This window comes from Hylobates moloch, unplaced genomic scaffold, assembly GCF_009828535.3.
Source record: "Hylobates moloch isolate HMO894 unplaced genomic scaffold, HMol_V3 SCAFFOLD_18, whole genome shotgun sequence".
Taxonomy (NCBI): domain Eukaryota; kingdom Metazoa; phylum Chordata; class Mammalia; order Primates; family Hylobatidae; genus Hylobates; species Hylobates moloch.
The window spans coordinates 5,825,039-5,851,300 of NW_026652293.1; the positions used below are offsets into that span (position 1 = coordinate 5,825,039).

A 26,262-nucleotide genomic window follows, 5' to 3' on the forward strand; every position below is an offset into this window, starting at 1 on the left:
TCCTGACCCTCAGCAGAACTAAAGCTCTGTGATGCTTTGCCTAATTCGTGATGAGCCTAGGGGCATTCTCGTGTGGCAGGGGCTCCAGGTCTTTGGCCGGGAAAATGCTAAGAAGCAGGATGAGGCCTGTTGCTTCCCACTTACTGGCTTTTGAGCTCCCACATTGATGGGCCCCCACACTTTCATCACTTTCTTCTCATCAGAAAAGGGCAAAATTTGAGAAAATGTGTGCCAGATCAGCCTGCATTTACATTCTGGTCATACCACACACTACCTATGTGACCTTAGGACCATCATGCGACTTCTTGATCATCAGTTTCAGCATCTGTAAAATGGGATGATAAACCAGGCATGGTGGCTCACACCTGTAATCCCAGGGCTTTTGGAGACCGAAACAAGAGGATCGTTGAGCCCAAGAGTTTGAGGCTGCAGTGAGCTATGATCGCACCACTGCGCTCCAGCCTGGGCAACAAAGCAAGACACTGACTCAGAAAAAAGAGGGAGTGGGTGATAATAATTACTTAATTACCTTGTAAGATTAGAGTTGTGAGGATTAGGACTAGCACAGAGTAGGAATTCAATATATTTTAACTTTTACCATTATATTTTGATAATTATGGGCAACTGAAGAAAAGGTATTTTTTTGTCTCAATGAAGACGCTGGGACAAAATGACTACTTCCTATCAGTTCTGTAAATTTCTGATCTCAAAGCAAATAAATGGCACTGATTTTGTCCAGTCTTATCCCCACCCAAGAAAGCCCTGGCAGGCCTGCCCAGGAGACATTGAGCCCTGGGAAAGCCTTAGAACCCAACTGTAGTTCTAGCAGCAACTGTCCTCTAAACCAGGCTATGCAGCAAAGACAGGAGGTCAGTGACTCAGCACAGGCAGGGGCTTCCTGGCCAGTGAGGGCTGCTGAGCAGAGGGGGGACCCCAAAAGCACATTCGCATAATACATCTCAGCCCACGAGGAATGGGACCATGCTAATTTCTATGCAATCACAGGGTGTTATCCGAGGCACCTCAGCCGCCCCTCTCTTCTCTTGCTCCCTGGGAGCGTGTGGGTGTGTACGTGGGCTGCTTAGTAATGAGGACCAACTCCAGCATGGGTGTGCTTTGTGATTCCATAGTGGAAGGTTGGTGGACAGAATCTCTTTTTCTCTGCAGCATTTTCAAGTGGAAGAGTAGGAGAGAAGGAGGGACCCCGAGGTGATGGACAACAATGACCCCATAAGCAAAGGGATATTTCTGGTGAGCCCAGCTGTTTATCCTAGAAAACCAACCAAGAGAAGAACTGCAGTTGTACAGTCGGGAAATAGGTTTGCCTCTGGATGGAACTTTCAGGTTTTAAGAGAACATTCCCATGGATTTGTATAATGCTTTCTGGCTTGTGAAGCTCTTTCATAGTCAGCGTCTTGCAAGATATGAAATGCAAGGGGCATTATTCCACTTTATAAAGGAGGAAACCGAGGCACCAAGAGATTTAGCCAGGGATTATGTGACCAAATGATTAGTTTCTCCTTTGGGGGAATTCTTTTAGAAAAAATAAGAGACGAAGGCCCTTTTCCTGACCCTTAGTGCTAGGAATAGAGCAAAAAAAAAGTCCTGAGCCTCAGCCTTCACCTTCCATGCCTGGAGCCCAGTTGTCCACACTCCCCTCCCCCACCCCTCCTCTGAAGCCTTCTGACCTTGCAAATGCCAGAGCCTTGCAAACTGTTCCAGGGACCTATTTAAGTAGGTTTGGGACTGCAGTTGCCTGGGCTTCACAGAGAATATTCTTCTCCCAGAGCAACACACTAGATGGATGGAGGAGGGGAGGGAGGGTTAGGGAAAGAGGACGAGGTATACAGGGACATAAGCTCTGCTCGTGGGAGGTTTAGTGAGAAAGGAGTGAAATCCTGCCTTGTTTGATTTGGAGCCTTAACAGGCTTGCTACTGTTTAAAGTACACAGGAAAGTGGGATTTGTGAAGGGAGGAGAGGGGAGGGGAGGGAAGGGTGACGTCTTTATGAATGGTACTGAGAACCCCGGAGCAGGTGCCCTGTTCCTGTGTCCTGGGCTGCCGGCCCCGTTGCCTGGGCTAAGACCCACCACTCTGGCATCCCGCAGTCTCTCTCTTCCATTCATAGGACTTGGCCCACACACTCCAGTCTGTCCTGTCAGACCAATCCCTTTGTCCCTAACAATGTAGGGGGTAAGGGGAGGCTGCTCTGCTGCTGGGGTTGCCTGACAGCATCTGCTGGATGAAGGTGAGGTACCTGGTAGGGAGACAGAAGGGACCACATTCCTGCCTGTCTATAGTGGTAAGCCCGGGCTCAGGGCAAGTGAAAGATGACATGCATCTTAGAGCAGAGACCAATCAACTCGGTGGTGGTATCAGTGGTCTCAGCTTTGGGAGCCAGTTACAAACCGAGCAACAGCCAGTGCACCATCCAAACATTGCCCTCTGACACTGGCAAGCAGGAGCCCCCGTGGCTCCCAAGCACAGGTCCAGGCACACATCCTCCTGAGCTCACCTCCCAGCCGACTCAAGGCACCGTAAATATATGCATGCACACACTCGCAGGCAGCATTCCCATGCTAATCACTGATAGCTTGCCACCCCCCACCTCTAAAGGGAACAGACTTGATGCTGAAAGCCTGCCAAAGTGTGGCTGGCTTCCAGCACCAAAAATACCTCCTGTGATCCGAGGGGCTACTGTACTGGCATCTATTTGTGGGGCTGGAGCTGCTGCTGTGACATAAAGGACTTCCCCTGGGAATAGGCTAGTTGCCCATTTGGGCCTGTGCTCCCCAAAGTCTAAGAGCTTGCTTTCCGGGGCCAAGGTCTGCTCCCGGCATGGAAAATGCAGGTGGCAGCAGCTTAGCCAAACCTGCCTTCCACAGGAGAAATATTCATTCTTCACAGGAAACATTCTGTGGCATTCCAGAATGTGGGTGCCCTGTCCTCTCCCACTTCTCTCATTCTCTTGCTTAAGTAACCCATCTAGTTACTTAGTTTGCTTCTTTGACAAGCAAAGAAGAGGCCTGGGGCCTGGAACAAGAATGCAGAAGTGACAAATGACTTTCAAGGTGAGGTTCCAGGAATATCTTGACTAGGGAAGGTAGGTAGGTTGGGGTGAGTGGAGAACCCTGTTGAGTGTGCTACGATTTTCCAATGATGAGGATTTGGCATAAGATAAACACTTCCCCGTTCATTCATTTGTTCATTCATTTGATAAATATTTAAATATCGACAGCCTGCTCACAAATGTGTTGCACTACGTCTAACCTTCCAGATGGAAATGAGGATGAACTACAAGGCCCTGACAGAGGACTGGTCAGTCCCGAGGGGCTGTGGGCCTGACATCAGATGGACAGAATGAGGAAGAATATAGTGAAGGGCAGAAACATACAAGAAAACCAGAAACCTCAGGAAGAGATAGATCTGAGGGTATAGAATCTGTAGGGTTATTGCCATGCTTTCTTTAAAAATATGTGCCAAAGCAGTAATTACGGACTGTATATAGTTCCATTAAAGGAAGAAATTTAGTAAATTTGCTCTTCATAAATATTTGCATAATAAATGAATGAATACCCAGATCAAAGGGAGAAGGTTAATAAGCAGATGTAAAGACTAGAGGTTCAGGTATACCGCTGTTGCCTCAGAGGATGTCAAATCTAAATACGAACCATGAACCCAAGGTTTTTTCTTTTTTTTTAATTCTCAGAGCATGTTATGATAATTAGATGTTTAGCTAATAAGATCCATATTTGTTCTAGCCTATTAAGACTAAATATAACAACAATCTTTCCATTTTGATGATACTATTACTTCTTCCAACACTCTTACATATATCTATTTTAATTCCCCCAGTTGTCTGGAGAGTGAAGACAGAAATTCCCATCTTACAGATGGACAAACTGTGGCCTAGAGAAGTTAGAGGTACTTCATCCACGGTACCTCCCAGTAGATCAAGTTAGCGCTGTTTCCATTGCTATGCTGACCACAGGCTCTTCCACAGTCTCACAGGACTCAGATCTTAGACTCTGTTCAGTGGCAATGTGGAATCTGGATGGCGTCGTGCCACGCTGTCAGCCACAATGTGTTCTCTCGCCTGTGTTCCCTCTTTCTCTTCCTTTATTCAAGAAGGAGAGGGGAGGTGTGGGGATAAAAGATGGGGTGAGTGGAAGAGTCTGTTTCATTTTATGCTTCCTTGCTCTTCATTCTAAGATTTATTTCTGGACCACAGGAGTGGGGTGGGGGGGTGTATGAGAAAATTATTTAAATTGTATCATAATCTTCCCAAGATGTGATTAAATTGAGGCATAGGGAAGAGAGGTGACCTCTTCCAGAGTCAGACGGCACTTGATTTAGAACCAGACGGCACTAATTTTCAGCTTGGAGCTTTATCAATTAGATGTCTCCAATCCTACCACTGCTGGTCTTAGGTGTAGCTGGCCAAACTCCATGAACAAATGGGGGAAGTGTTCCAAAATCTTCTAGCATCTTCTTCAAATCATCTTTCTTATTAAATTGTGGTTTAGATTCAGTCTACCCAGAGATAAAAGGATCGACTAGACTGTCTGCATGGGGAGACAAGATCTACTTATAAAATAATAAATAATAATACAGGGTAAATACGATAATTTATTGGTGTGTTACCAACAATGAATGCTAAAGTTTGAAGGAAAGAACAGGTATGGATCAGGCAACACAGCTTAGACAGATTCTTCGTGGTCCCACAGGAACCACAAAGCAGTGGTCCCACAGGAACCACAAAGTGCACCACTAGCAGCAGCCAGTGAAAGTTACAGGAACACAAATTTCAGCTAATTACAATGAAGAACTTTTGAAGAATTCCCTGATTTCTGCAGATGTTGGAGTAAAGCCTGGATCCCCCAGTCCTGTATTGAATGAGTGATTGTTCGAGATGACTGGTTAGTCTAGATTTCCTTTTCTTCCTCCTCTCTCTCTCTCTCTTTTCTCTGGCTCCCTTTCTTCATCCCTCCCTCCCTTCATTTCTTCTGCCGCTACTGCTCTAAGAATTTGGTGCAATTGCTTTTAAGTATTCGCAGTGATTTTTGTTTTTTTCGCCGTATACCACTGAGGACTGTGGCCACGAGAGGGCAGTAGAGGAAGCTTATAAGAATACTTGGACAGGAGTAAACTCGTGTACGCTCTAATCGCGAGCAGGGACTACGCAGATCCTGCGAACTCGCTGGGGTCCAGCTTGCAGGCCCCTTCCGGAAAGCAGTGTCTAGAGGCTGCGGAGTTACTGAGACTGTGTGGCGAGGAATCAGTGGCCTTGAGGGCACCGAGGCATTGTCATCCAGAATCCCGAAACCTCTCACCGTAGGTTATTAAAATAAGTTATCTTATTGCCACCCCTCTGATTCCCCTGCCAAAAAGATTCCCTGAATTGGATATAGAAAGCTCTTCTCCCGTCCCCAATGCCCCCATCCAAGTCGGGACTTACCAGATGCCCAGGATCCCTATCAGGGCTGGAAGTTTGAGATTCAATTCAGAGCAAGGTTCATCTTGTCATTGCAATAATAATAAGAAGAACAACTTCAAGCCTTATTTGACAGCTTGTTGGCCTTTTTTTTTTTTTTTTAATTTACAAGAGGAAATTTGCTCACACAAATTCCAAGACTCTAGTCTCAACCCCACCAGACAAGCCCCGTTCCTCCCCACTCACCCTTCACTCAAATTAAAGATGAAGAGGGAGGTGTGCAGGATGTGCGTGGTGACAGGTGATGCGAATGGGGGAGAGTCCCTGTCCCTACTGCCCTCACCCACTCTTCCTGTGTTCTGAGCTCCCCTCTAACCCCAACGCTCTACCTTCCATCCCCGCCGGCGGCCAAGCCAGCTGGGCTCTCAAGGCCGACTCGAATTCCCGGGCCCTGGCAGCATTTTCCTTGCCCCCTTGGCTACTTAAGGTGGCCGACGGGTCCGGGCTGAGCTGGGCGCAGGACGGGCAGCCGAGCGGCCTCCGGATGCCAAACCTGCTTCTCCTTTGTTGACAGCTTGCAGAGGAGGAAGTCCGCGCGGGCGGGGGAGGGGGCAGGGGGCTGGCGGTGGCGGGCGGTGCCAGCAGCGGGCGCGGCCGGCGGGGAGGGGGTTAACGCGCGCGCGGCCTCTATGATAATGAGCTGCATGGTAAAATAGGGAGGCCGGCGCTCAGGGCTCCGCCGCCGCCGCCACCGCGGGAGCCAGAGCTGCCGGGCGGAGCGGCATCCGCGCCAGACTGGAGCGGGAGGGCGGCGGAGGGCAGTTGCTGGGGATTTTTCAGCCGAGAGGGCGAGCGATTCGGAGAGAGGCCCCGCGAGCTTGGGAGCCGTAGGGAGCGCGAGCGCCGCAGCCAGAGGAGCAAACCTCGAAATAGCTCTGGAAAGCCAGGCTCCCGGAGGAAATGGGACTGTGAACGAACCGGAGAGCAAGAAGGGAAGGAAGCGCCGGGATTGCTGATGTCAGAGGAGCCCGGAAAGTCGCGCTGGAAAAATCTGAAGACAGCCGGGGCTCTGCTTCTTCCCCACGAGAGACACCGCCGGCCGCCCCCACACGCCCCCTCGGCGCCTCCGGGTGCCCCCCGCGAGCCGGCGACAGCGCCCAGCCTGGCTGCTGCGGGGCGACCGAGGACTGAGGGGCGCGCGGAGCGGAGACCGAGGGGCGACTTCAGGAATACAGATAAGTGGCTGGTGGCTTGACGTGGATTTTAATGAATTTGGACTCCATGTGGATTTGGTTGTCTCCCTGATTCCGAGCTGCGGGCAGGGAGAGGGGCCTCGCGCCGCCCTCAGCAGCCGGCGGCCGAGGTAGACGGAGCGGGGACGGAAGGACAGACCGACGTCGCCGAGCTGGGTAAGCGGCGGCTGGGCCGGGCGCTCGGAGTCGGCAGCGCCCTCCGCCCTCTCCCCACAGGCGCGCACACCCGTGGCGGCTTCTCCCGCGCCCGCCTCTTTGGGGTCCCGGCCCCAGGCGACCCGGCTCGGCCGCGGCGGGCGAGTCTCCGCGTGGGCTCGGCCACTTTCGCGGGCTGGAGCTCGGCGTGCGCGCGACCGCAGGCTCACTGGAGCCGCTGCCTCCCGCCCAGGGCTTCCCGGCCGGCCGCCCGCCGGCTTCCCGGGCGCGGGCTGAGGGCGGCAGCAGCGCTCCGCGGCGCGCCTCCACCGCGCACCTGCCGGCGCTCTGCGGCTTTGGGAAGCTCAGGGCGGCAAGGCTGTCCCGAGAGCTGGAGCCCAAATAGGGCCTCGGTGGCACCAGCAAGACAACCCAAAGCCAAACTGGCCAGCGTTCGATTTGGGGGCGTTCACTCCAGTGCCGGAGTCCCTGGTGGCCGCCGGCTGTCCCTTCCGATAGGGAACTGGAGATCAGGGGAAGGGGAAAACATCATTTGCGCGGGTTCCATAAGGCTCAGGGAGAGATTCCTAGGCACCGAATGGGTCTAAGTGTTTCATCTCCCGGGACTCCCTTTGCGGTGTATCGCCCAGCAGGGGTCCAGCCCCATAGTTTGAGCACCACAGGAGTGGTGGGGGTTGAAATGGGAGTTTGCTTAGGGTCCCAGAGGCTCCTTATGAACCATTTGAGAATATTTCCTTCCATGTGCTCTTTCTTGTCCCACCCCACAAGTGAAGTAGGGATCCTAGAAAATTCTAGCCCTTTTTATCCATCCCACAGGTAGTCTCTATAATGCCAATCATGGTCTAGATGCCCAGAGAGTCACCAGAAACTACCATTTTAGGTCCCCGAAAAATGTCCACCTGTTTGGAATGACCCTTGCCCTAGTGGGAGCTACCTACTCAAACTCAGCTCTGCTCAGGAGGGATAGAAATAATGGGGGAGAGGAAGTTGGATAAAAGATTTGGGGCTCTAGGTCAGTAAGGGTCTAGAAATGAGAGCCCCATGAAGTGGGCAATGGAAATATGAACAGGTCTCCTGTAGGAATCTAAGATCTTAGAGTGACAGTGGCACACCAGTAGAAAGTACACAAGGGACATGAAGGCAGGATCAGTTTGAGGGGATTGGGACTGCCAGTCATAGCTTGAGGCAGTCACTTGGGGGCCCATCAGTTTGGAGGAACCCACAGAAATTTGGGGGCACATTCATTTCCTTCCATTCATGCGCACAGTGGACAAGGCTTATGAGTGGCAGGCCAAGATGAGTATCTTGGCTGGCCTGGGCTGGAGGCTTTGAGAGCAGGAGTCAGGTTTAGCTCTCCCCTCTCCCCGCACAATAGCAGTCTCCCTCCTTTGCTGGGCTTCTTTCCCAGACCTTGAAACTTCACTCTTCCCTCTGGGTTGGCTTTGGATTCTGGGGCCTTCTACTGAGTGACAGAGCCCCAGGAAGAGATAACCTTGGCTGGAGGAATTCAGCTATTCCTAACTGAAATGCACGACTTTTATGCAATCACCCCAGAAAGCTCCCAGAGTTGCTTGTAGCCCTCTCCCCTCTGATCTCCCGGCAAGAAAAGAGAAGAATTCATTAACTTCCCTCTCTTCACGGAGCACCATTTGAACTAATTAACTGGGATCTCTCCTCGGTGGTGGCCTGGAGGCTGAAGGGGCAGTGAGGAGAAAGGGTAGGGAACCAAGGAAGCAGAGTGGAATCTGTCAAAATACCCTAGCAAGGTTGTTTTTCATTCCCCTTCTTCCACCTGGCATCACCACCAATCCCTCCTCATCCCAGAACTTGCCCCTGCTGCCACCAGCCAGCATTACCTAAAGGAGCTATTTCCCTCCACTCCGCAGCCGATCCTCTTCAGGGACCTGCTGATAAAGGGAGGGCAATGCAGACTGCCCTCTCTGCTCCCTCACTGTCCTCAGCAAATTGCATTAGGATGGGGGCAAATTGGCTTGCAAAGCAGTTAAATGGAAATGACATTTGGAGTGATGTGCAGGGAAGATGCTGAGGAGCAGCAGTGGTAAAGTACCAGGAGATCTCCTCTAACCAGGGACCATGAGTCTGCCAAGGAAATCCCAGCTGGTCCTTCTTTTTGGCAGGGCATAAGGACAGGGGTCCCTCGAAGCCTGGAGCAGGACAGGGGGGCTGGCTAGCTTTTCACCCCAAGTCTAAATGAAGAGTATGTCAGTGTCTTATGTCCATTGCCCAAAACCATGTCATTACAAGGTTGGTGGCCCCCCTTTCAGAGCTGGTCTGAATACCTATCCCTGTCTTCAGAGCACCAGGGAACATTCACCCTGCAACTCTCTTGACCATCAAAAGCCGCAGATGCGGTGAATGTAAAAGTTCATTCACCATCTGTTTTACTGAAGTCTGCACTTAAAATGAGGTTAAAAAGAAAGCCCTCAAAGAACAGCTACCTGTTTCCTAGGTCCCTTTCCCATTTACCAATACTTCTGATTACTCGGCTAATCTTTATTTCATGGGCAGATTACAAGAAAACACAGGAACAGGAGGGGAAACCAGTGACATGGTTAAATATACAAGGCAGCAGCTGACAGCAGCCTAAACTCACCACTTTAGGTGCTATGAAATATTTATGGTGCTGGAGTTGTCACTGTTTGGGGGTTTTATAGTTTCTCTCCTAGCTCATTTTCTATGATTGCCTCCCTAAGATATAGGGTTTGGTGTGGGGGAGGCAATTCCTGTCTCCAACAGCACCTCCCCACCACCACCAGCTGTCTCCCTGCATTGCCACACAGCTGTCTCTGCACACATGAACTGAGGCACAATATACTTCTGTCCATCAAGGCAAATGGAGAGGCAAGGAGCGCCTAGCCAAGCCCCCACCCCCCACCCCCATTCTGATCATAAAGAGACTGGAGCATTGTGTTACAGTCTGTTAACTAGAAATAATTCAGGACTGTCCATAGGGAAACTGCTAGAAACAGGCTTTGAGGTGCTGGGAGTTTTACAGCTCACGTGCAATCCCCCCTCAGCCCCAATCACCACCGCCCCACCCAGGGGCAGTCTGTTATCAATTCATTATATGTGAATATTCTATTTCTACCCTTCACATATGCTCAGTTCAAACAATGATGAATGGAACCAGTTCCCTGAACAGTTTTTTCACTTCGTTACAAAGATTTCATGCCTGATTAGAGTAAATGAGGGGTGGGTGTGCATCCACTTCTTTTTTGGTCATTTCTAAAGGTGAGCCCTGTGGAGACAGAGAGAAAGGCAGTTCTTCCCAGGGTCAAACAGCTGGTCTCAAGGCACAAGGGAGGGATGGCTGGTAAGAAGAGGATATGCCCATCTTCCTGGGCTTAGCCCTCAGGCTCTCCTGGGCCTCATTCCCTGGCATTTGGGCATATGGAACCTCTTTATCTAGCTCCACACTGCTCCATCTGGAATTGGAGGGCAGAAATAGAGGCGAGAAAGTTCTTTGTTGGGGAGCAGGGTCCTTGCCGGGTAAGAGTGTAAGGGGAGAGGAGGAAGGAAGGGCGCAGAGCTGAAAGAAATGGCTGAGGCCTGAGCAGTGCAAAAGTTCTCTGTTCCTGCAGTTGGTTAATCATTAACCGCCTTCCCTCCTCTGGTTCTGTCTCCCTCTTGGGTGAAAGAATATCTGTGGGAAACTCAGAGGACCCGCAGGTGTTCCCCCATACCCCCCTTCACCCCAGCTTAACATTTGCTCTGTCTCCACTGTCCTGCCACAGCCCCAGACTCAGCCACTGACCCCCACTCACCTCTTCCTCACCTTCTTCCCCTGCCCCAGCATACTCTTCCCACCCACTGCCAGTTGTCCCTTTACCCAGGCATTGCCAGTTGTTTGCAGGGCAGTGCATGTGTCAGAGACTGGGAAGCAGGCAGGGAGGTGGGGAGAATCTATTGAAGGCAGCGGCCGGCTTCACACAGGATTCGGAGCAGGACTCTGAGCTCAGGTTATAGACAGCTCTATAACCACTAGGATTTTCCTAGTGCTTCTCACTGTGGATCTGGCTTGTGGGTGGCTGTTTTGGCCGTTTGAGGTGAGTCCATGTGGTCCAAGGCCTAACCAAGGCATTCCTAGCAAGTCAGACCTGGAATCCTGAACATCAAAGAAAACCAGCGGGTGGATGGAAGATGTAGATCGAGATGCAGGAGCAAAGGTACACGCGGAAAGACACAAGTCAAGATATGGGCACAGGCGCAGATAAATGGAGAGAGGGAGGGAGACAGCAAGGGAAGATAAAGACAGAGAGACTGACGGTGTGAATGGGGGCGGACAGAGCTCAGAGCAAACACAAACACAAAGAGAAAGTGGGAAAGAGAGCCTTGCAGGCCGAAGGGGGTTTTCTGAATCTTCACTGGCCAGGGACGCTCTGGGCTGAACTGAGAAGCCGAAGTAGCAAGTTATCTCCACTAGAGGGGACTCTTGAAAGCCAGGCTTGGCCCAAAACAGTGGCTTTTGTGCTTTTTTTTTTTTTTTTTTAGAAGAAAAAAAATATTAATAGATGAGATATATTCGAAACTCCCAGCTGTCACTTCCCAGAGACCACAACTGGTAGGGTCCTATCGCCTGTGGGACCTTTGGGCCTCTGTCTGTTTGCAGAGGATGAGAAGGTGCCTGCAGCATTAAGCAGGGGCGCATGGGTTGTGAGCAGCTCCGGAGAGGCCTGCCCCAACAGGTCACGTCTAGGGCTGGGTGGCAGGGAGGGAGTGCATTCTCAACTTACCAGGCAGTCCAATCTGCTGGCTGGCCTGCCAAAAGGCCCTTGCTGTTCTTATCAGCAACAGAAGTTTCTGGCCCAACCCCGTGGGGCCTTCACGTGCTTCCCATCTCCCAGCTCCCTAAATGCAGATTTTTGAGACTCTCAGGTGGTAGCGAAACTGGTCCTGAGGAGACCTTTTTTTTAAAGAGCTTTCAGGAACTGAATGCATATCAATGTTGTATCGCTGATTTAATCTTTTTCTTCATATTCTCTTTGGGAATCTTTCTCTGAATTATAATTCCCGCTTTCATTTCAGCCGAGGACAATATTGAGAGACAGCAGAGTCCAGAGGCTTTTCTCATCTAAGGAGATAATAACTGCCTAACAGGGGCATGGAGAAATATTGAAGTTTTGGGATGGGCAGGAGACCAGAGAGCTTAGCAGCGTCTCTTCCAATCTGATAGCGTCCCTTGATAGTTCATCTTGGTTTGCTTTAGCTCAGATGTACCTGGAGGTCAGGGCAGGGGGAAGGGAGGATAGAGAAAAGAAAGAAGAAAAACAAGATAAATGTATCGTGTTATGAAAGTTTAATTCTGCTTTTCTTTGGCTAAAATTACTTTGAGGGTGAGAGATAAAAGGTAGTGGAATTGCCCTTGGGAAGTTCAACTTGTCTTTCAGAAGGAAGAGGAGGAGGGATCCCAGGGCTCCGGGTGAAGAGCTGGTGAATGAGCCTATCTCCTCTGATCCCCCCAAAACACACATATTCTCTCCGAGGCTTTGAGAACACAGAAGCTTCTGACAGAGGAACCCTAGCACCTCCCAGCCCTCTTGGAGGAGTTGTTCTCCCAGGCTTTCTCTTGTTCTATCTAAACAGCCTCCCTCTCAACCGTAGCATAGAGGGATAGAAGAAGGAGAGATTCTTGCCCTTTGCACTGAACCAAATAGGATGACACTGAAAGCGGGAATTGGAATTCATTTAAGTTTAAGTAAATAGGGATCGATCACCTGTGTGGTGCCAAGAATGTGGTAGCTCCCTCGTAATACAAGGATGAAAAAGTCATAGATCCTACCTTCAGGGCATTTAAAGTACACTCAGGGAGTGGAGGAAGAAATTGCATAAGCCAAGTACCCCCAGATACCTTTAGTAAAAGGCAGAATGGCATTAACAGTGTGTACTAGGGGGTCAGAGGAAGTGAGAGCAGACAGCTCCTCAAAGCCTTTGCTTTAAGTCATGGAAGGTGAAGATTTCCAGGAGAGACTCAGAGGGGCTGGAGAACTTCACAGTTTCCTGTGAAGAATGATGACTATTTAATGCTCTTGCAGACTCCGGCCTCTCACAGCTACCTGTACCTACCCAATTTTCCCCTCGTTCTTCTCTGGGGATTTTAAACAGACAGCACTGGAATTGTTTTCTATTAGTCAATATCTTAGAGCAAGGACTCCAGGGTGCACACTCCCAAGGGTTTTCATGTTGTATGCTATGTAAATTGCATCCCTTTCCGGTACTTCTGGGGCTGGCGTGTAGAGGCCAGTGTGGTGCCTCAGGAAATATTATTACTCATCCACATTCACATTTAAGTGTCCAGAATCCTGCTATTATGCATCTACTCTTATCTGAATGAAGTTATTAAATGGAAAGATCTGAGAGGGAAAATTTGAGTTTTATCCCTACACCTTGGCTGTCCACTCCTCAGGCTGCCTCTGCCATGTGCTTGCTACCTGGGGAAGGAGCCAATCTCTTTAAAGCTTTCTGTCCATAAAGAGGTTAGAGGGATACTAATAGAGAAAGGTTAGAAGGATGAAGATTTCAACTCAAAGAGAAGGTAGCAATTCTCTTTTAAGCTTTGTGTCCATAAAGAGGGCAGAGGGATACTAATGGAGAAAGGTTAGAAGGACGAAGATTTCAACTCAGAGATAGTCTCTAATCCTATAAAGGAAGGTCATGCTCTCCCTGCACCTTGTCTGAGTCTGGGGGAGCCATATCAGTGATGCTGTCAGGGAATCGACCCCTGCACTGGGAAGCGCAGAGCTAGGGCCATACTTGGGCTTCAGGAGGCCTGTGAAACCTTGGAGATCTATATCTTCAAGAATGATGTGGGTATGTGTAGTCTTGTATTTCTGAAGAGAAGGAGTTCTTGCCCCCTCCGCAATGTAAAGAACCACTAGATTCCAGTCTCTGGAGCCTTTCCTAGCTGTCATTTCCGCTTCTGCTGTGGTGGTGGAATGGGGCTTTGGATGAGGAGCTGTAACCCCAGTGCCTCTGAGAGTGGTAGAAAACTCACTGAGTGAACAAGAGCACGCCAGGGACAGCTCAGAATGCCAGGGGAGCCTATGGATTGTGATTGCTCTGTGACTACGGGCAGGTCTTTTTACCTCTGAGCAGGGGTTAGAGGGAGCAGCCGGCCAGGCAGTATGTTCCACCCTTTAAGGGAGAGAGAGTGGAAGGTTCAGGAGCAGAGGAAGGGGTGTGTAGAAAAGCCCTGCCTTGCCTTGTAGAGGCAGCAGGACCAGCGGGCAGACAGAAGTGGCAAGAGGGGATGTTGCCACTTTGAAGTGGTTTCCTGCTTCATAAAAGCGAAAGGCCTCGGCTGGGCTGGGTAAATATTACGTTGGCCTCTGACCTCCCACCTCCCCTGACTGCTCCCCCGGTTTCCCACTTTTTTCTCCTGAGGAACAAAAATACCTGAAGGAGAAGAGCCAATTTTTTGAATTTCACTGAGAACGGGGTTCTTAGCGGGAGCCGAGCCCAAGCCAGACAGGAAGACCCAGGCTCCTTCCCCGTCCACAGACAGGAGGACCCTCGTGAGGCAGCAAAGCTCTCGTTCCAGGTCTCCGCTCCAAGTTTCAGGGCAGTGGTGTTTTCCAGGAGCAGGGCCGGCTGGGGATTTCACAGTGCCCTGACGACACTGACGCTCCACCCTCACTCCAGCCGCCTAAAACTTTCTAACAAGTCCCTTCACTCTCTGCGATGTTAAAACCCAGACTACCAGGTTTTCTGTAAGGGAAACACCCCGCCCCCTGAGGTTTATCTGTAAATGAACAAAATTCGAGTCTACCGCCCCACTCTGAGTGACCCACGGGGGGTCAAGTTCTTCAGCTTTCTTAGCCTACAGACTTAGAGAGAAAGATCTGAACTGCATGGGGAGCTGGAAGCCCATCCCAGCACCCTCCTGCAGGAGGTTTAGGCCCCACTGAGATGGTTGAGAGCAGATGGTCAGGAAGAGCCTGGTGTGAAAGAATCAAACAGGAACTAAGTGCCTGCCTTCACACTTGTAGCCCTTCCCACTTCCTAAAGATTTATCACCTGTTGACCGGTGCGCACCTGCCGTTTGTTCCCTGATCCCAGGAGGGAGATAAGAGGTTAATTACACTCTGGCAGAATTGGCTCCTGCCCCTTACCCAGCACCTCGGTTTCTCCATCTGTATAATGGAATGAATACTCAAGCACCTTCACTTGTCTTTGTTTCTGGAGCCAGGCCCAGGAAGAGGGTGTTAGGAAAGTTGGAAAAATGACAAGTGCTGGAAACAAGGAAAACTATTCTAAATTTTGGACCAGGTATAAGAAGCAAAACTAGGGTTATTTTCCCCCTCCCTCTCCAAATTTGTTTGGAATTTTCTGAGAAAAGTAAGATTTTATTTAAAGAAAATCTGTATGCTAAAGTATAAAGGGCTGAAGACTTGGTGGAGATGGGAAATAGAGAAGAAAGCCAATGGTAGCCCTGCAAGGAGACCACATTCAGGGCTTGTGGTCAGCATTTAGCCGGTGGGATTGGAATTTGAATTCTGACTTTGCCGCCCTTGGGTTTTTAGTGCCTTCAGAGCTCTAAGAGTGGACATGAATGACACTGTCATAGAATTGGTAGGTTGGCATTGCTATGGGAGTCAACCCTTCATGGAATAAGAAAACACAGAGCTCATGGGCATCTGCCTGGCTGCAACAGGGCTTGCATCTCTGCTGCACAGAGTAGCTTTTACCCAGGCCCACACAGTGGATGTGAAACCCAAGTCCAAATTGGGTAAGTGCATTGCCCTCAGTCACACAGCAAGCTGCCATTCACTGCCCTCCAATTGCTAGGAGGTTTGTTTGCCCCAGCCTCACCCACCACACTCTCTTGATCTGCCCACTTAGCTACCTTTTCTTTTCAGTCTATTGTCCCCTGCACTGTGCTCAGTGACCTCCCCCATCTCTCTCTTCCTTGGTTTTGAGCAGACAGGCATCTCACGATGAAGCAGTATTCCCTGTGAGAACTGACCTCTCCTCTTCTCTTCCCATCTGCCGGCCCTTCCATGGTGCTGGGCAGTGTGGTGTCAAAAGACGCCCCCCTTTTAAATAGCTCCAACCAGCTTTCCTCCGTCCACAGCAAGCCTTGATATTTGCACAGTCAATGGCTCTGGCAAGGCCAAGCTGCCCCTCCCTCCCCGAGAGGCACTGTGGGCACTGTTTGTGTTTCAGTCTCTATAGACTCAGCATTCACAACTTGAAGAGGCTGAGACAATGACCCAAGCAGCTGCCTGCAGACTGTGCTGGCTGGGAGGCGCAGAGAGCTCCAGTCTCACAAGGCTGCGAGGGAATGAGAGGCAGGGAGGGTTGCCCCAGCCTGGATTTGCACACCATGCACCTGGGAGCATTCTCAGGCAGCTGTGGCTGACCTGGAGGAAATGAAGGGGGCTGGGATCCAGAGAACCTGGTCTAGGCCACCGGATTGACTTCCACTGCGGGCCCCCAGCTTCCTTGGCCAAGTTTTCCACCAACTGTGCAGTCCCTGGGGGCCAGGAAGAAAAAGCAGGGCCCTGGGGAAGCAGCCATGTCTGGCCTGGGGATGGGAAGAGGCAACATTTGTCTGCATAGAGAAAAATAGGAAGCTTCACCTGGGAGAAGAAAAAAAGATACATTCCTTGCAAGAAATTTTAAAGTTGGTGCAGCATAATTTCATTTGACTGAACAAGTGTTTATAGAATATCCATATACCGAGTATGATAGAGGGGAGACAAGTCATTGTCCAGGCTCTTGAGGAGGTTTCAACCTGGCAAGAGAGGGTATGCACACAAATCATCGTCCTACAAGTCACAAATAAATATTGCAAAAAGACAGAAGGAGAGAGATTAGCCAGAGCTATCCCAGCCTGGAAAGGGCTACTTAGGGAGGGAATGGGCTCTACAACATTTAGGGAATTCAAGCAGAGGCTAGAATATGGCCAGGTCTCAAGAAGAGATTCCTGCATAGAGCAGAAAGATATCGTAGCTGATAGCTGAGGTTTCCACCCACCCTAAATCTTCTAAGCTTGAGTTTCCCTCTTTGCTGCTAAGTAAATCCAAATTCAGTGGAGGAAAAGGCTCTGTTATGAAGTGGAGTGTCAGGTCCATACGATTGAATTCCAAAGTAAGTAAAGTTGGTTCTCACACCTTCAGGCCCATGGCAGCCTCCTCTGAGCAGGGTGCAGGAAAGGCTAGGCTGGGATTAGCCCTGGTCTCCTCTGGAGCCAGAATTCTCCTAATCGTGTTAAAATTAGCACTCCCTCTGCAAGCAGGAGCAGACCCCTCTGAACTGAGATTTGGTCAATTCTCTGCTTGCACAGCTCTAACTTCTAATCATTGTCATAAACAGGATGGAAGCAGCTGCTCACTCCAGTCTATTATCAGCTTGGTTGGAGACAGAGAAATTTAAATGACAGTAAGATGCTTAGCAAAGAAACGAAAGTCAGTGTTAAAAATAAAGAAAACAAGACAGCTTGTTTCATCGAAATAGAAGGGTTATTAAACAGGCCTGAATTAATCAGTGATCTGCCACTGTCGAGAATTGAAGAGCAGCAGGGCCAGGGCTGAAAGCTGGGAGGAGATGGGTAAGGAGAGGAGTCAAGGCAGATAGGAGCTTTCTGCACTCTTGGGCTGGCTGCAGGGACTGCAGAGGTGCTTGGTCTTCAGAGGGGTTGCTGGCAGCTGCATTCTTTCCCACCATAAAGTGCCAGCTGGGGAGAGGGAGACTGGCACAGTGGTCTCTCCTTACAGATTTGTGCTTTTGGATCCTTTCCATCTGCCACCACCTGTGCAAGCCCCTGGGGCCATGTCCAGACCTCAGCCCCTCCCCATCCCTCCTTCCCACCCGCCAGAACTGGGCAAGAGCCAAATGGCATTCAGTGGATGGCCAGCAGCTCCCAGCCCCAGGACTTTTCCTCTAAACATTCACAGGGGGGTCCCCAAGAATTCAACTCTGAGTCACAGCTCCTTAGACCCCACGTCCATTCGCAAAGAGTAGTAACAGGATATCCCCAACTATGGTCAGAGTATTGCTTATGTGCAGGCAGAGAGTATTCTCTTGAGTAAGTGATCTCTTCCAAGATATATCAGTTGGTGGCATCTGCAACGTCAGGCAGCAGAGAAGCCAAGTGACATGTTTGACTCCAGGACCCCCCAAGTCCAAGTCCCACTTTCACATCTGGTGCCTTTGCCAAAATATTCAACGTCAAATATACCTAAGTCCTCTCACCTGTAAACTGGTGGTGCGTATGCTGCTCCCAACCTCACCGGCTTGAGTAAGGGGTACATTAGCGGAGTAATGCATGTGAAATTTTTAGGAAACTATAAAATTACTGCACAAATACTTGTTCATATTACAGTGGGGTCCCTTGCACACTCGGAACCAAACATCAGGAGAAAGATTTTTCCAAAGGGCATGGAATGCATCTGGGAAGAGAGCAGACAGACGTGCTCACACCTTCGCAGGGGCGTGGAGGGGAGGGCGGGTGGCCAGGCACGTCTGTGTGCACATGTGCCTTCATCCGGTGTGGAACATGTTGGATCTTGAGTCAATCACTCCAGGATCATTTTCTTTGCTCCTTGACCTCCACATTCTTTCTCCTCACCCCTCCCTCCCGCTTCCCTCCTGGGTCCCTCCTGGCTGTTTACCCTTTTCCCGGCTTCTCTCTCACACCCCATTCATCATCCAGGGCCAGATTCTCACTCAGGGAGCTCTTTTCATCTCCTGCCCTAGGTCCTCCCTCCCCGGCCTGCCATTCCCACCCTGCTCCCCGTCAGCACATTCTTCTCCCTGTCTCAGCCTCTCTGAAAACTGCGCCCTTCACTCTCTCTCACAGTGGGCTGAGGGATCCGAGAGGTCCGGGGCTGGGCTGATAGCACCTCGAGGTTCTCAAATGTCTACTTCCTGTGCTCCTTCACCAAGGGGCTGATGCCACTCCAGGTGCTTGAGGGTCCTTCAGGCCGAGTGTCTGTACATCTTGGCACAGAAAAGACCTTTAAGTGGTCAGACCTCTGCCCAGAGTTCCAGCCACTCCTCAGTTTCCACATGCCCCTTTAATCCAGCTCCATGGCACTCCCCTTGCTTGGTGTGTGTAAGTGTGAGCGTGCCTGTTACTTAGGAAAGGCTGTCTGACAGCTAAGGATCTCTACTGCAAGAGCTGGGAGTCTCAGACAAAGAGAGAAAAATAATAGAAACTGCAGGTGGGAAGATACAGGGTGGGGACATAGCCTGCTTAAGAAGCTTCCTCCTGAAAAGGAGTTAGAGCTTTTTTATTGGAAGGCTGGCTGTTGGTTCAGAAAAGCACTAGAGAGAAAGAGAGGCAGGGAAAGACAAGGAAGGAAGAGGACCTTCAGCCTGTGTACTGAGGAGGACCTGTATGGGAAGGGCCCAGAGAATGCAGGGCCCCAGCCTAAGGAGCTGGTATCTCAGCATCTTCTCCTCCTCCTCAGGACCGGTTTTCCTCTTTCCTCCTCTACGCCCTTCTGTGCTGCCACAGGTGCCTGGACAAACCAGCAAGAGCAACACAAGGGGTCCTAAATCACCCAAGGGCCATGAGAGGAGGGTGACCTGAAATGATGGGACCATTGATAGAACTGGTGGGAATGACAACTCAAGACCTCAGGTCAGCATGGGGAGAAGGTGGACTAGCAGCATCCTGTTTCTTTCTCCCGAGAGGACTGGGTCTCGGGAGGTGGGTGCTGGCTCACCACGTTCTGCTGCACAATGATCACCGCTCTCTCGAGCTAAAACAGAACCCTCAGAGTTTGTCACCATCATACAAGGCAGCCAAGGAGATGATGTCCTTGTACGGTGTTTCTCCAAAAACAGAAACAAGAATAACTGGTGTTTACTTAGAGCTCTAGAGTTTACAAGACAATTTCACATCCATTATCTCATCGATTCTCACCACAACCCTGTGAGGTGTCATTTTACAGCTAAGGAAAGTGAGGCTCCAAAAAGTTAAGTAACGTGTTCAAGGTCACCGAACTCGTAAGTGATAGAATGAGACTTGAGCCCAGGTCCGTCTCCAAAGGCCAAGGTCTTTTCTCTGCGCCATCCAGCACTGTGAGTTTGACCTCCTTGTTGAAGACCGTGTTCTGGAACCTTCCAAGGGGACTTCCCTCACCCCACTCTGTTGATCACTTTATATTGTGAATTTGTCGTTTTTTATTATTATATGCTTTTTATGTGATCCATGATATTATATGGTTAGTGGCTCCGGAGCTCTCTTGCAAAGACTTTCCTGTGAAAGTCTGGACTATACATTCTTCAAAGAAGAATGTATCTTCCCATTCTTCTCCATCTTTCTTCCCACCTCACCCATCTAGCCTCACCCAGTGGGTTCAAGGCAAGTAACAGCCAGGATCCTTCCTAAATCATTCACCTCCTTCTTCACTACCTCCTGAAGATCAGTCATGACAGATCCCTGAGCCAGGTGTATTAGTTCAAATCATTTCTTGAGGCCAACTAGCAGGGACAGTGTCCACTGAGGAAAAGCAAATGAGCACACCTGGGCCCCCCCTCACTGCTCTTGACAATTCAGGCTGAGCACAATACCGAGTGAAAGTTATCATGCTAGCCCTGCACGGATACCAAGAAGCACGAGATATTGTTCCTGCCTTCAAAGAGCCTCTAGTTCAGTGGGGAGATAGGAAATAGTCACATAAAAAAGACAGCTCAATGCTGCAATGTAGTGTGTGCTAGAATCAGCGTGTGATTCTAGCCTCTCCACCTCCAATCTCCTTTCTCTCCTCTAAAGTCAATTAAAAACTGCTGGTTTCTAATGCTGTCTTACAAGCATTATTTTCAGGGAGGCAGCACGGGGATTCCTGGTGAAGAGCCCCGCCCTTTGAACTTTTGGGAACCCTAGCTTCTGGAAATGAGCAGTGCTAAAAAGTGCGCATCATCTGGCACTAATGGCCACTCTCCCTGAGACAGAGATGAAGTATCAGGGATTGGGAGTGATCCTCGTCCCTAGGGCACTTCAGTGGCCAGCCACGTGAGGCCACTGGAGGTAGAAAGGAAGGTCTGCAAAAGAAAGCAGGAAGGTCTCTCGCCTGGGTCTCCCGGGAGCCATTAACATTTTTCTTCAAGAAGAAAAAGATGTGGACAGCTTTAAAGGAGAGTAAATGGGATTTTAGGGTCGGTTCATGGACCAAGAGTTGAGATGAATGCCTACTGCTTTGTTCTGGTTTTTTCTTACTCCCTCATTTTTCCTCCTTTTTCCTCCCAGTAGTATAAATTAGAACAGTGTCATTATTTTTGAAAACATTATGTTTAATGGCAGCATAATATGCCATTATATGGAGTAACTGTAATTTATTTAACCTTTTAGTTGAGTACTTTTTAAGCTTGCTCTCCTGCCCCATCTCAACCTTGAAGAGTCCCTGGCTCTCCCTTGTACAGTGAAGACTGGATGAGAGACATTTCCAGGCTCTTTGAAAATATCATTTGGAATTGCTCTGAAAGGCAGCTGCCAAGCTAGCAAGGCTCCTGCCACAAAACACCCCTGGGTTCCACCTGGTGCTTGATAACCACGACTCCTGTGTGCCCTACCCCAGCACTGCCTGGTTACCAAAATAAAGGATCAGCTCAGGGTAGACATAAATGGAACTGTGGAGCCTCAAGTTTTGACCTTCAACATAAAGTACTTGCCAAGTCTTACTAAACATTCTGGTGAGTTCTCCCAGACCAGTGATAAGAAGGTTTGGCTGAAAAGTAAGTCTTAAAAATCTAGGCAGTGTAGAATAGTAGGGAAAGCATGGGCCTCGGGAATCTTGGCTTCTTAGCTGATACTCGTCACGTTAGCCTTCCTGAGATTCCATTCCTTCATCTGTGAAATGGGGATAGTCATGCTCACCTTGCAAGCTAATCACACAGCTATGGATAGCATATACAGGGCATGTAGCATAGCATGCCATGAGCAGGTGGTTAATAAATAATAATAATAGTAGCTACTCTTCATTTTTTTTTTCCAGAAAATAAATGAGAGTTGCTAGTAATTTGCTACTCGTGGTCATTAGAGTATGAGGTCTCCTAACATGAATCTTGACTTGGCTTAGCAAAGCCATATGCCTACTTTTATTTCCTTTTGCTGCCTTTGGAAGGAGCCTGAGGATTCCTTTTTTTGTCCTTTAATCCCATAATGTCTACCAGAACAGCAACTCAATTGATAAGATGGTTTAAATAGGGTCCTGTTAGAATCAGGGAAGAGGTGGGATGACCTTTCCCGGACTCCCTTAGCACAGAAGGCTGGAGTGCTCCCACGGCCTGCTTCTCATAGCATCAGAGCCCTGCTAATTTGGAGAAATTCTTTCTGACCCAGCGGGGAGGTGGCCATGGCAAAGCAGGGCTCCTTCCTGACCCTCCCCCAAAGGGGGTTGAAGAGGGCAGAGCCTAAGGAAGGGGGAGCAGGGGATGGGGTGGCAGGGAAGGCAGCTGCTTGAAATTGATTGCTCTTGTAGTTTAGTTTATACCATGCGGCTCTCTCAGCTCTGCCCGGGTGGCGACCTTTAGATAATAAAGGGAATTCTGGGAGATTTCTGACAGGCCCATGACATATGGGGCAGGTCTGCAGGGTCAGGCGGTGTATCTCCCTGCTCCCGGCCCCAGGGTAATGAATCTTGTTTTGACTTTGCAAAGCCAGCTCAGCCAGTGCCCCAGAAAGCAACAGAGCCCCCGCCAGCCCCTCAGATGAGTGCACATCTTGGAACCCTTCATAATTCAGGGATACAACTCCAACCTTTTATAGCCTGTGAGTGGAGAGGACAAACACTGCATGTTTTGCTAAGGCCCTGGGAGAGCTGGTGTGGTTTCCAGGGCTTGATCAGAGCCTACTGGGAGACCTGGGGAAAAAAAACCAACAGAAATCTCTCCCTGACATTAAAAGCACTGGTCCCAGGACAGGGCCTGTGCCTGGAGGAGGAGCTGGGGTGGGAGTAGGGGAGATCTCTCCTTGGGGTCCGGCAAGTGGCCGATTCATTCTTCTGGGCAGGAGAAGCAAAAAAAGGGTAGGGTCCACTCTGCAGGAAAAGCAGAAATCAGCACATCCTAATTCTCATCCCGAAGCTATCAGGAGCAGAGCAAGTGAATTCTCTGGGCTACTGTTTTCTGGGCTGGGTGAAGGCAGCAGGAGTCAGCAGCTTCTCCTTTCTCCTCCCTGCTGTATTAGTTTGCCAGCGTTGCTGTAACAAAGTATCACAGACCAGGTGGCTTAAACAACAGAAATTTATTTTCTCCAAGTTCAGAAACTGGGAAGTCCAAGATGACGATGTGGGCAGAGTTGATTCCTTTTGATGGCTGTGAGGGAAGTTGCTGTTCCAGACCTCTCTTCTGAGCTTGTAGATGGTCAGATGAGGATGTGGATGTCTCTTTACATCACCTGGCCTCTGTGGGTGTCTGTTTCAGGCTCCACATTTCCCCCTTTTTATAAGGACACCAGGTCATACTGAATTAGAGCCTACCCTAGTGACCTCATCTTAACCTGATTACCTCTGTAGAGACCCTGTCTCAGGGACAGGCACCATGGCTCACGTCTGTAATCCCAGCACTTTGGGAGGCCAAGGCTAGAGGATCACTTGAGCCCAGGAGTTCAAGACCAGCCTGGCCAGCATTGTGAAACCTCATCTCTACAAAAAAAAAAATGAAAAATTAGCCAGGCATAGGCATGTGCCTGTGGCCCCACAGATCCCTGTGGTTCCTAAGGCTGATTTGAGAGGATGGTTTGAGTCCAGGAGGTGGAGGCTGCAAAGAGCTGAGATCGCACCACTGCACTCCAGCCTGGGAGACAGAGAGAGACCCCATCTCAAAAAAACCAAACCAAAACAACAGTAACAAAAGACACCGTCTCAAATAAGAACACATTCTGAGGTACTCAGGGTTAGGCTTCAACACAGGAATTTTCAGGGGACACAATTCAGCCTTTAACTCAATCCCTCGCTTTCTTGCTAGTACCCAGCCCCTGCACTTGTGCCCCATTACCCTGCCTCTGTCCACCATTGCAGAGATGGAGGGTCCCTCACTGTCACGCACATATGTAAGATCCAAGGGCCCTGTCCAAAGCTGAGAGCCGCACACGGCTCCCCTCTCACAGCCCCTGCTGCCTCACCGCCTGGAGTATGGGTTCTTTCCTTATTACTGATGGGGATTGTGAGAGCCTCCCCAAATTTCCATCTCTTACTCCTTGGTTTTTGGAGTGTGGATGTAGTTTATCCCACCTGTGAAAGGAATCGCATATATGAAGATAAGCAGGAGATCCACCTTCTCATAGTAAGAGAGGGTGACTGGGTAGAAATTGTCACCCAAATTTGTCTTGACACCTCCTGGAGGGGCCACAGTGTCATCTGTGTCACCTTCTAAGAGAAGGCTGCCAAGGATGCATGCAGGCAGAGACCTGTTTTCCTCCCCTCTCTCCTCTCACCTTCCTTCTTCACTGTGGGGCAAGGTATAGCCACTTCGCTTCACATAACCGCACAGAGTCTAGGGAAAAAATGACATTCGATTAATGAAGCAAACGCAGCTGGTACAGAAGTGACATCTAAATTGTTCCTTTGGTCCCGTTATTTTCCATAGGAAATTCTTTCTCTCCTCACCCCTCTCCCCCTTTTCCCTTTAAACCGCGTGCATAAAATACGCTAATAACAATCTTCGGTGTCTGCGTGAGTGACAGCTGAAATAAGAAAAAGACTAATCGTACCTCCTGCAGCCCTGTCACATGGAGATGAAATGAGTCTCTCTCCCCACCCTCTCCCTGCTCCCCACCCCCTCGTCCCCACTCTCTCCTCTCTCTTGGTTCTCAATGAGAATCATGGGCATTTGAATAATAATATTATAGACGCCATCAGGGTGACAGTGGGGAAAAAATCAGCTCAAACCCATGATTATTCCTTCACTCTAATAATTATTTAAATACCAGATAACTCCTTTCACTCTAATTGAGGCCTTTCAGCCGCCGGCATTACCCGGGGCTTTCGCGTTCGCCCTCTTGCTCACCTTGTGCTACCCAACGTGCCTGGACTACCTCTGAGGTCGGTGTTAGACAGAGCGACGCTCAGAATGCTTGCATGTACAGCTGCACAAGGGATATGAAGACAGGTCCTTCAGTAGCATTCCACCCACAGGGACAAGACGGGGCCTCAGACTCTCACATTTAGACAATTTTATTCTCACAGAAATCTTAAACCAAAAGGAGCCTTCTGAGATCATTGGGACCGATCCCCTGCCTCTAGGTAAACTGATTCCTAGACAGTTTCCAGGAAAATTCAGTATCAGAAAATTTCAGAATCTCCTTGGCAGGATGCTCTGGAGATCCTCTCTAGACCAAATGTCCCCTTTAATATCTAACTTTAGTCCCTTCTGCTGTAGCTCTAACTCTTTGGGAAGAAGGAGCTTTCTGTGTGTAGACTAAATCTGACCTGTCCGTGGGGTTGTGGCAGAGGACACCATAGCCCCCAAGTTACAGCATAGGTGACGGTCCTGAGTATGACATTTGCCTGGGCCTGCCTGGGCCTAGAGGAGGACAGAGGCAATCATTCTCCCCAAGGGGGAAAGGAGCCATTCGGACATGTGTCTTTCATTCATTCTGCCCCTTAATCCGCCCCTCTTTGAATCTGCCCTGAGCCCCTGGGCAACCTCGCTGTCCAGGCCCAATGCCACACTCACTTCTGCGTATCTTGGGGCTACCATCAAAGCATCTACTTTTCCCAAAACAGGACAGCATGAAGGCAAAACATAACTAACTCCCAGGACCCTTCCACCTACAATGGAGGAAGCGCCTGCCTTTTTGTCACGAGGTCTGGGTTCTGACTGCAGCCTGTTTCTGACTCATTTTGAGTTGCCCTGGTCAATTTGTTTCCTTTCTGTGGGCTGTGGTGTCTTTCATATTAAAAAAAAAATAGTGGGTTGGAATAATCTTATAATCTCCCTCAGCATTCATCCAAAGTTCCTGCTTTGAAGGCACTACTCATTAGAAGGAAGAGCTGAAGGAGAAGACGGACTCCTCTCCGTCATGGGAAAGGAAGGAAGCTAAGTGACTTCCAAGAACAGCTGCTAACTTCCCTGATTTCACAGCCCTCATTTTCATGCTCATCTTTTCCCTACCACCATCTGGCTCCTCAGGGTGTGTGAGCCCCCTAGTAGGTGCAGTAGAAAAAGTAGGCACCCTTTGCTGTTATTGTTATGAAAACTATCAGCCCCAGGATGGTGCTGGAGGTGATGATGATGTTGATGACAGGGTTGTTAGGAATGGAGTTGGTGGTGATAGTGGAGCTACAGATGGGCCCACGGTTATGAGAGCTACTAACAGGAACTTTGACTCAATTTGGCAAAATCGTATTTCAAATCTAAATTCTCTTTCCACCAGCTCCTTTTGCTATAAGGGGAAGCCAAGTGGAAACGTAGAGGCATGTGCACCCAGATCTCCTGAAAAGGGCAATA

General features: G+C 49.7%; 1 protein-coding gene across 1 annotated transcript in view; it reads left to right on the top strand.

Moving 5' to 3' along the window:
* Positions 1 to 6,125: 6,125 nt before the first annotated feature.
* PLXNA2 (plexin A2) overlaps positions 6,126 to 26,262 on the top strand; it is a 221,995-nt gene continuing 201,858 nt past the window's right edge. Inside the window, exon 1 of the mRNA XM_032137653.1 lies at positions 6,126 to 6,843. The gene's annotated coding sequence lies outside the window, so the exon portion shown is untranslated. The remainder of the gene's footprint in view (positions 6,844 to 26,262) is intronic.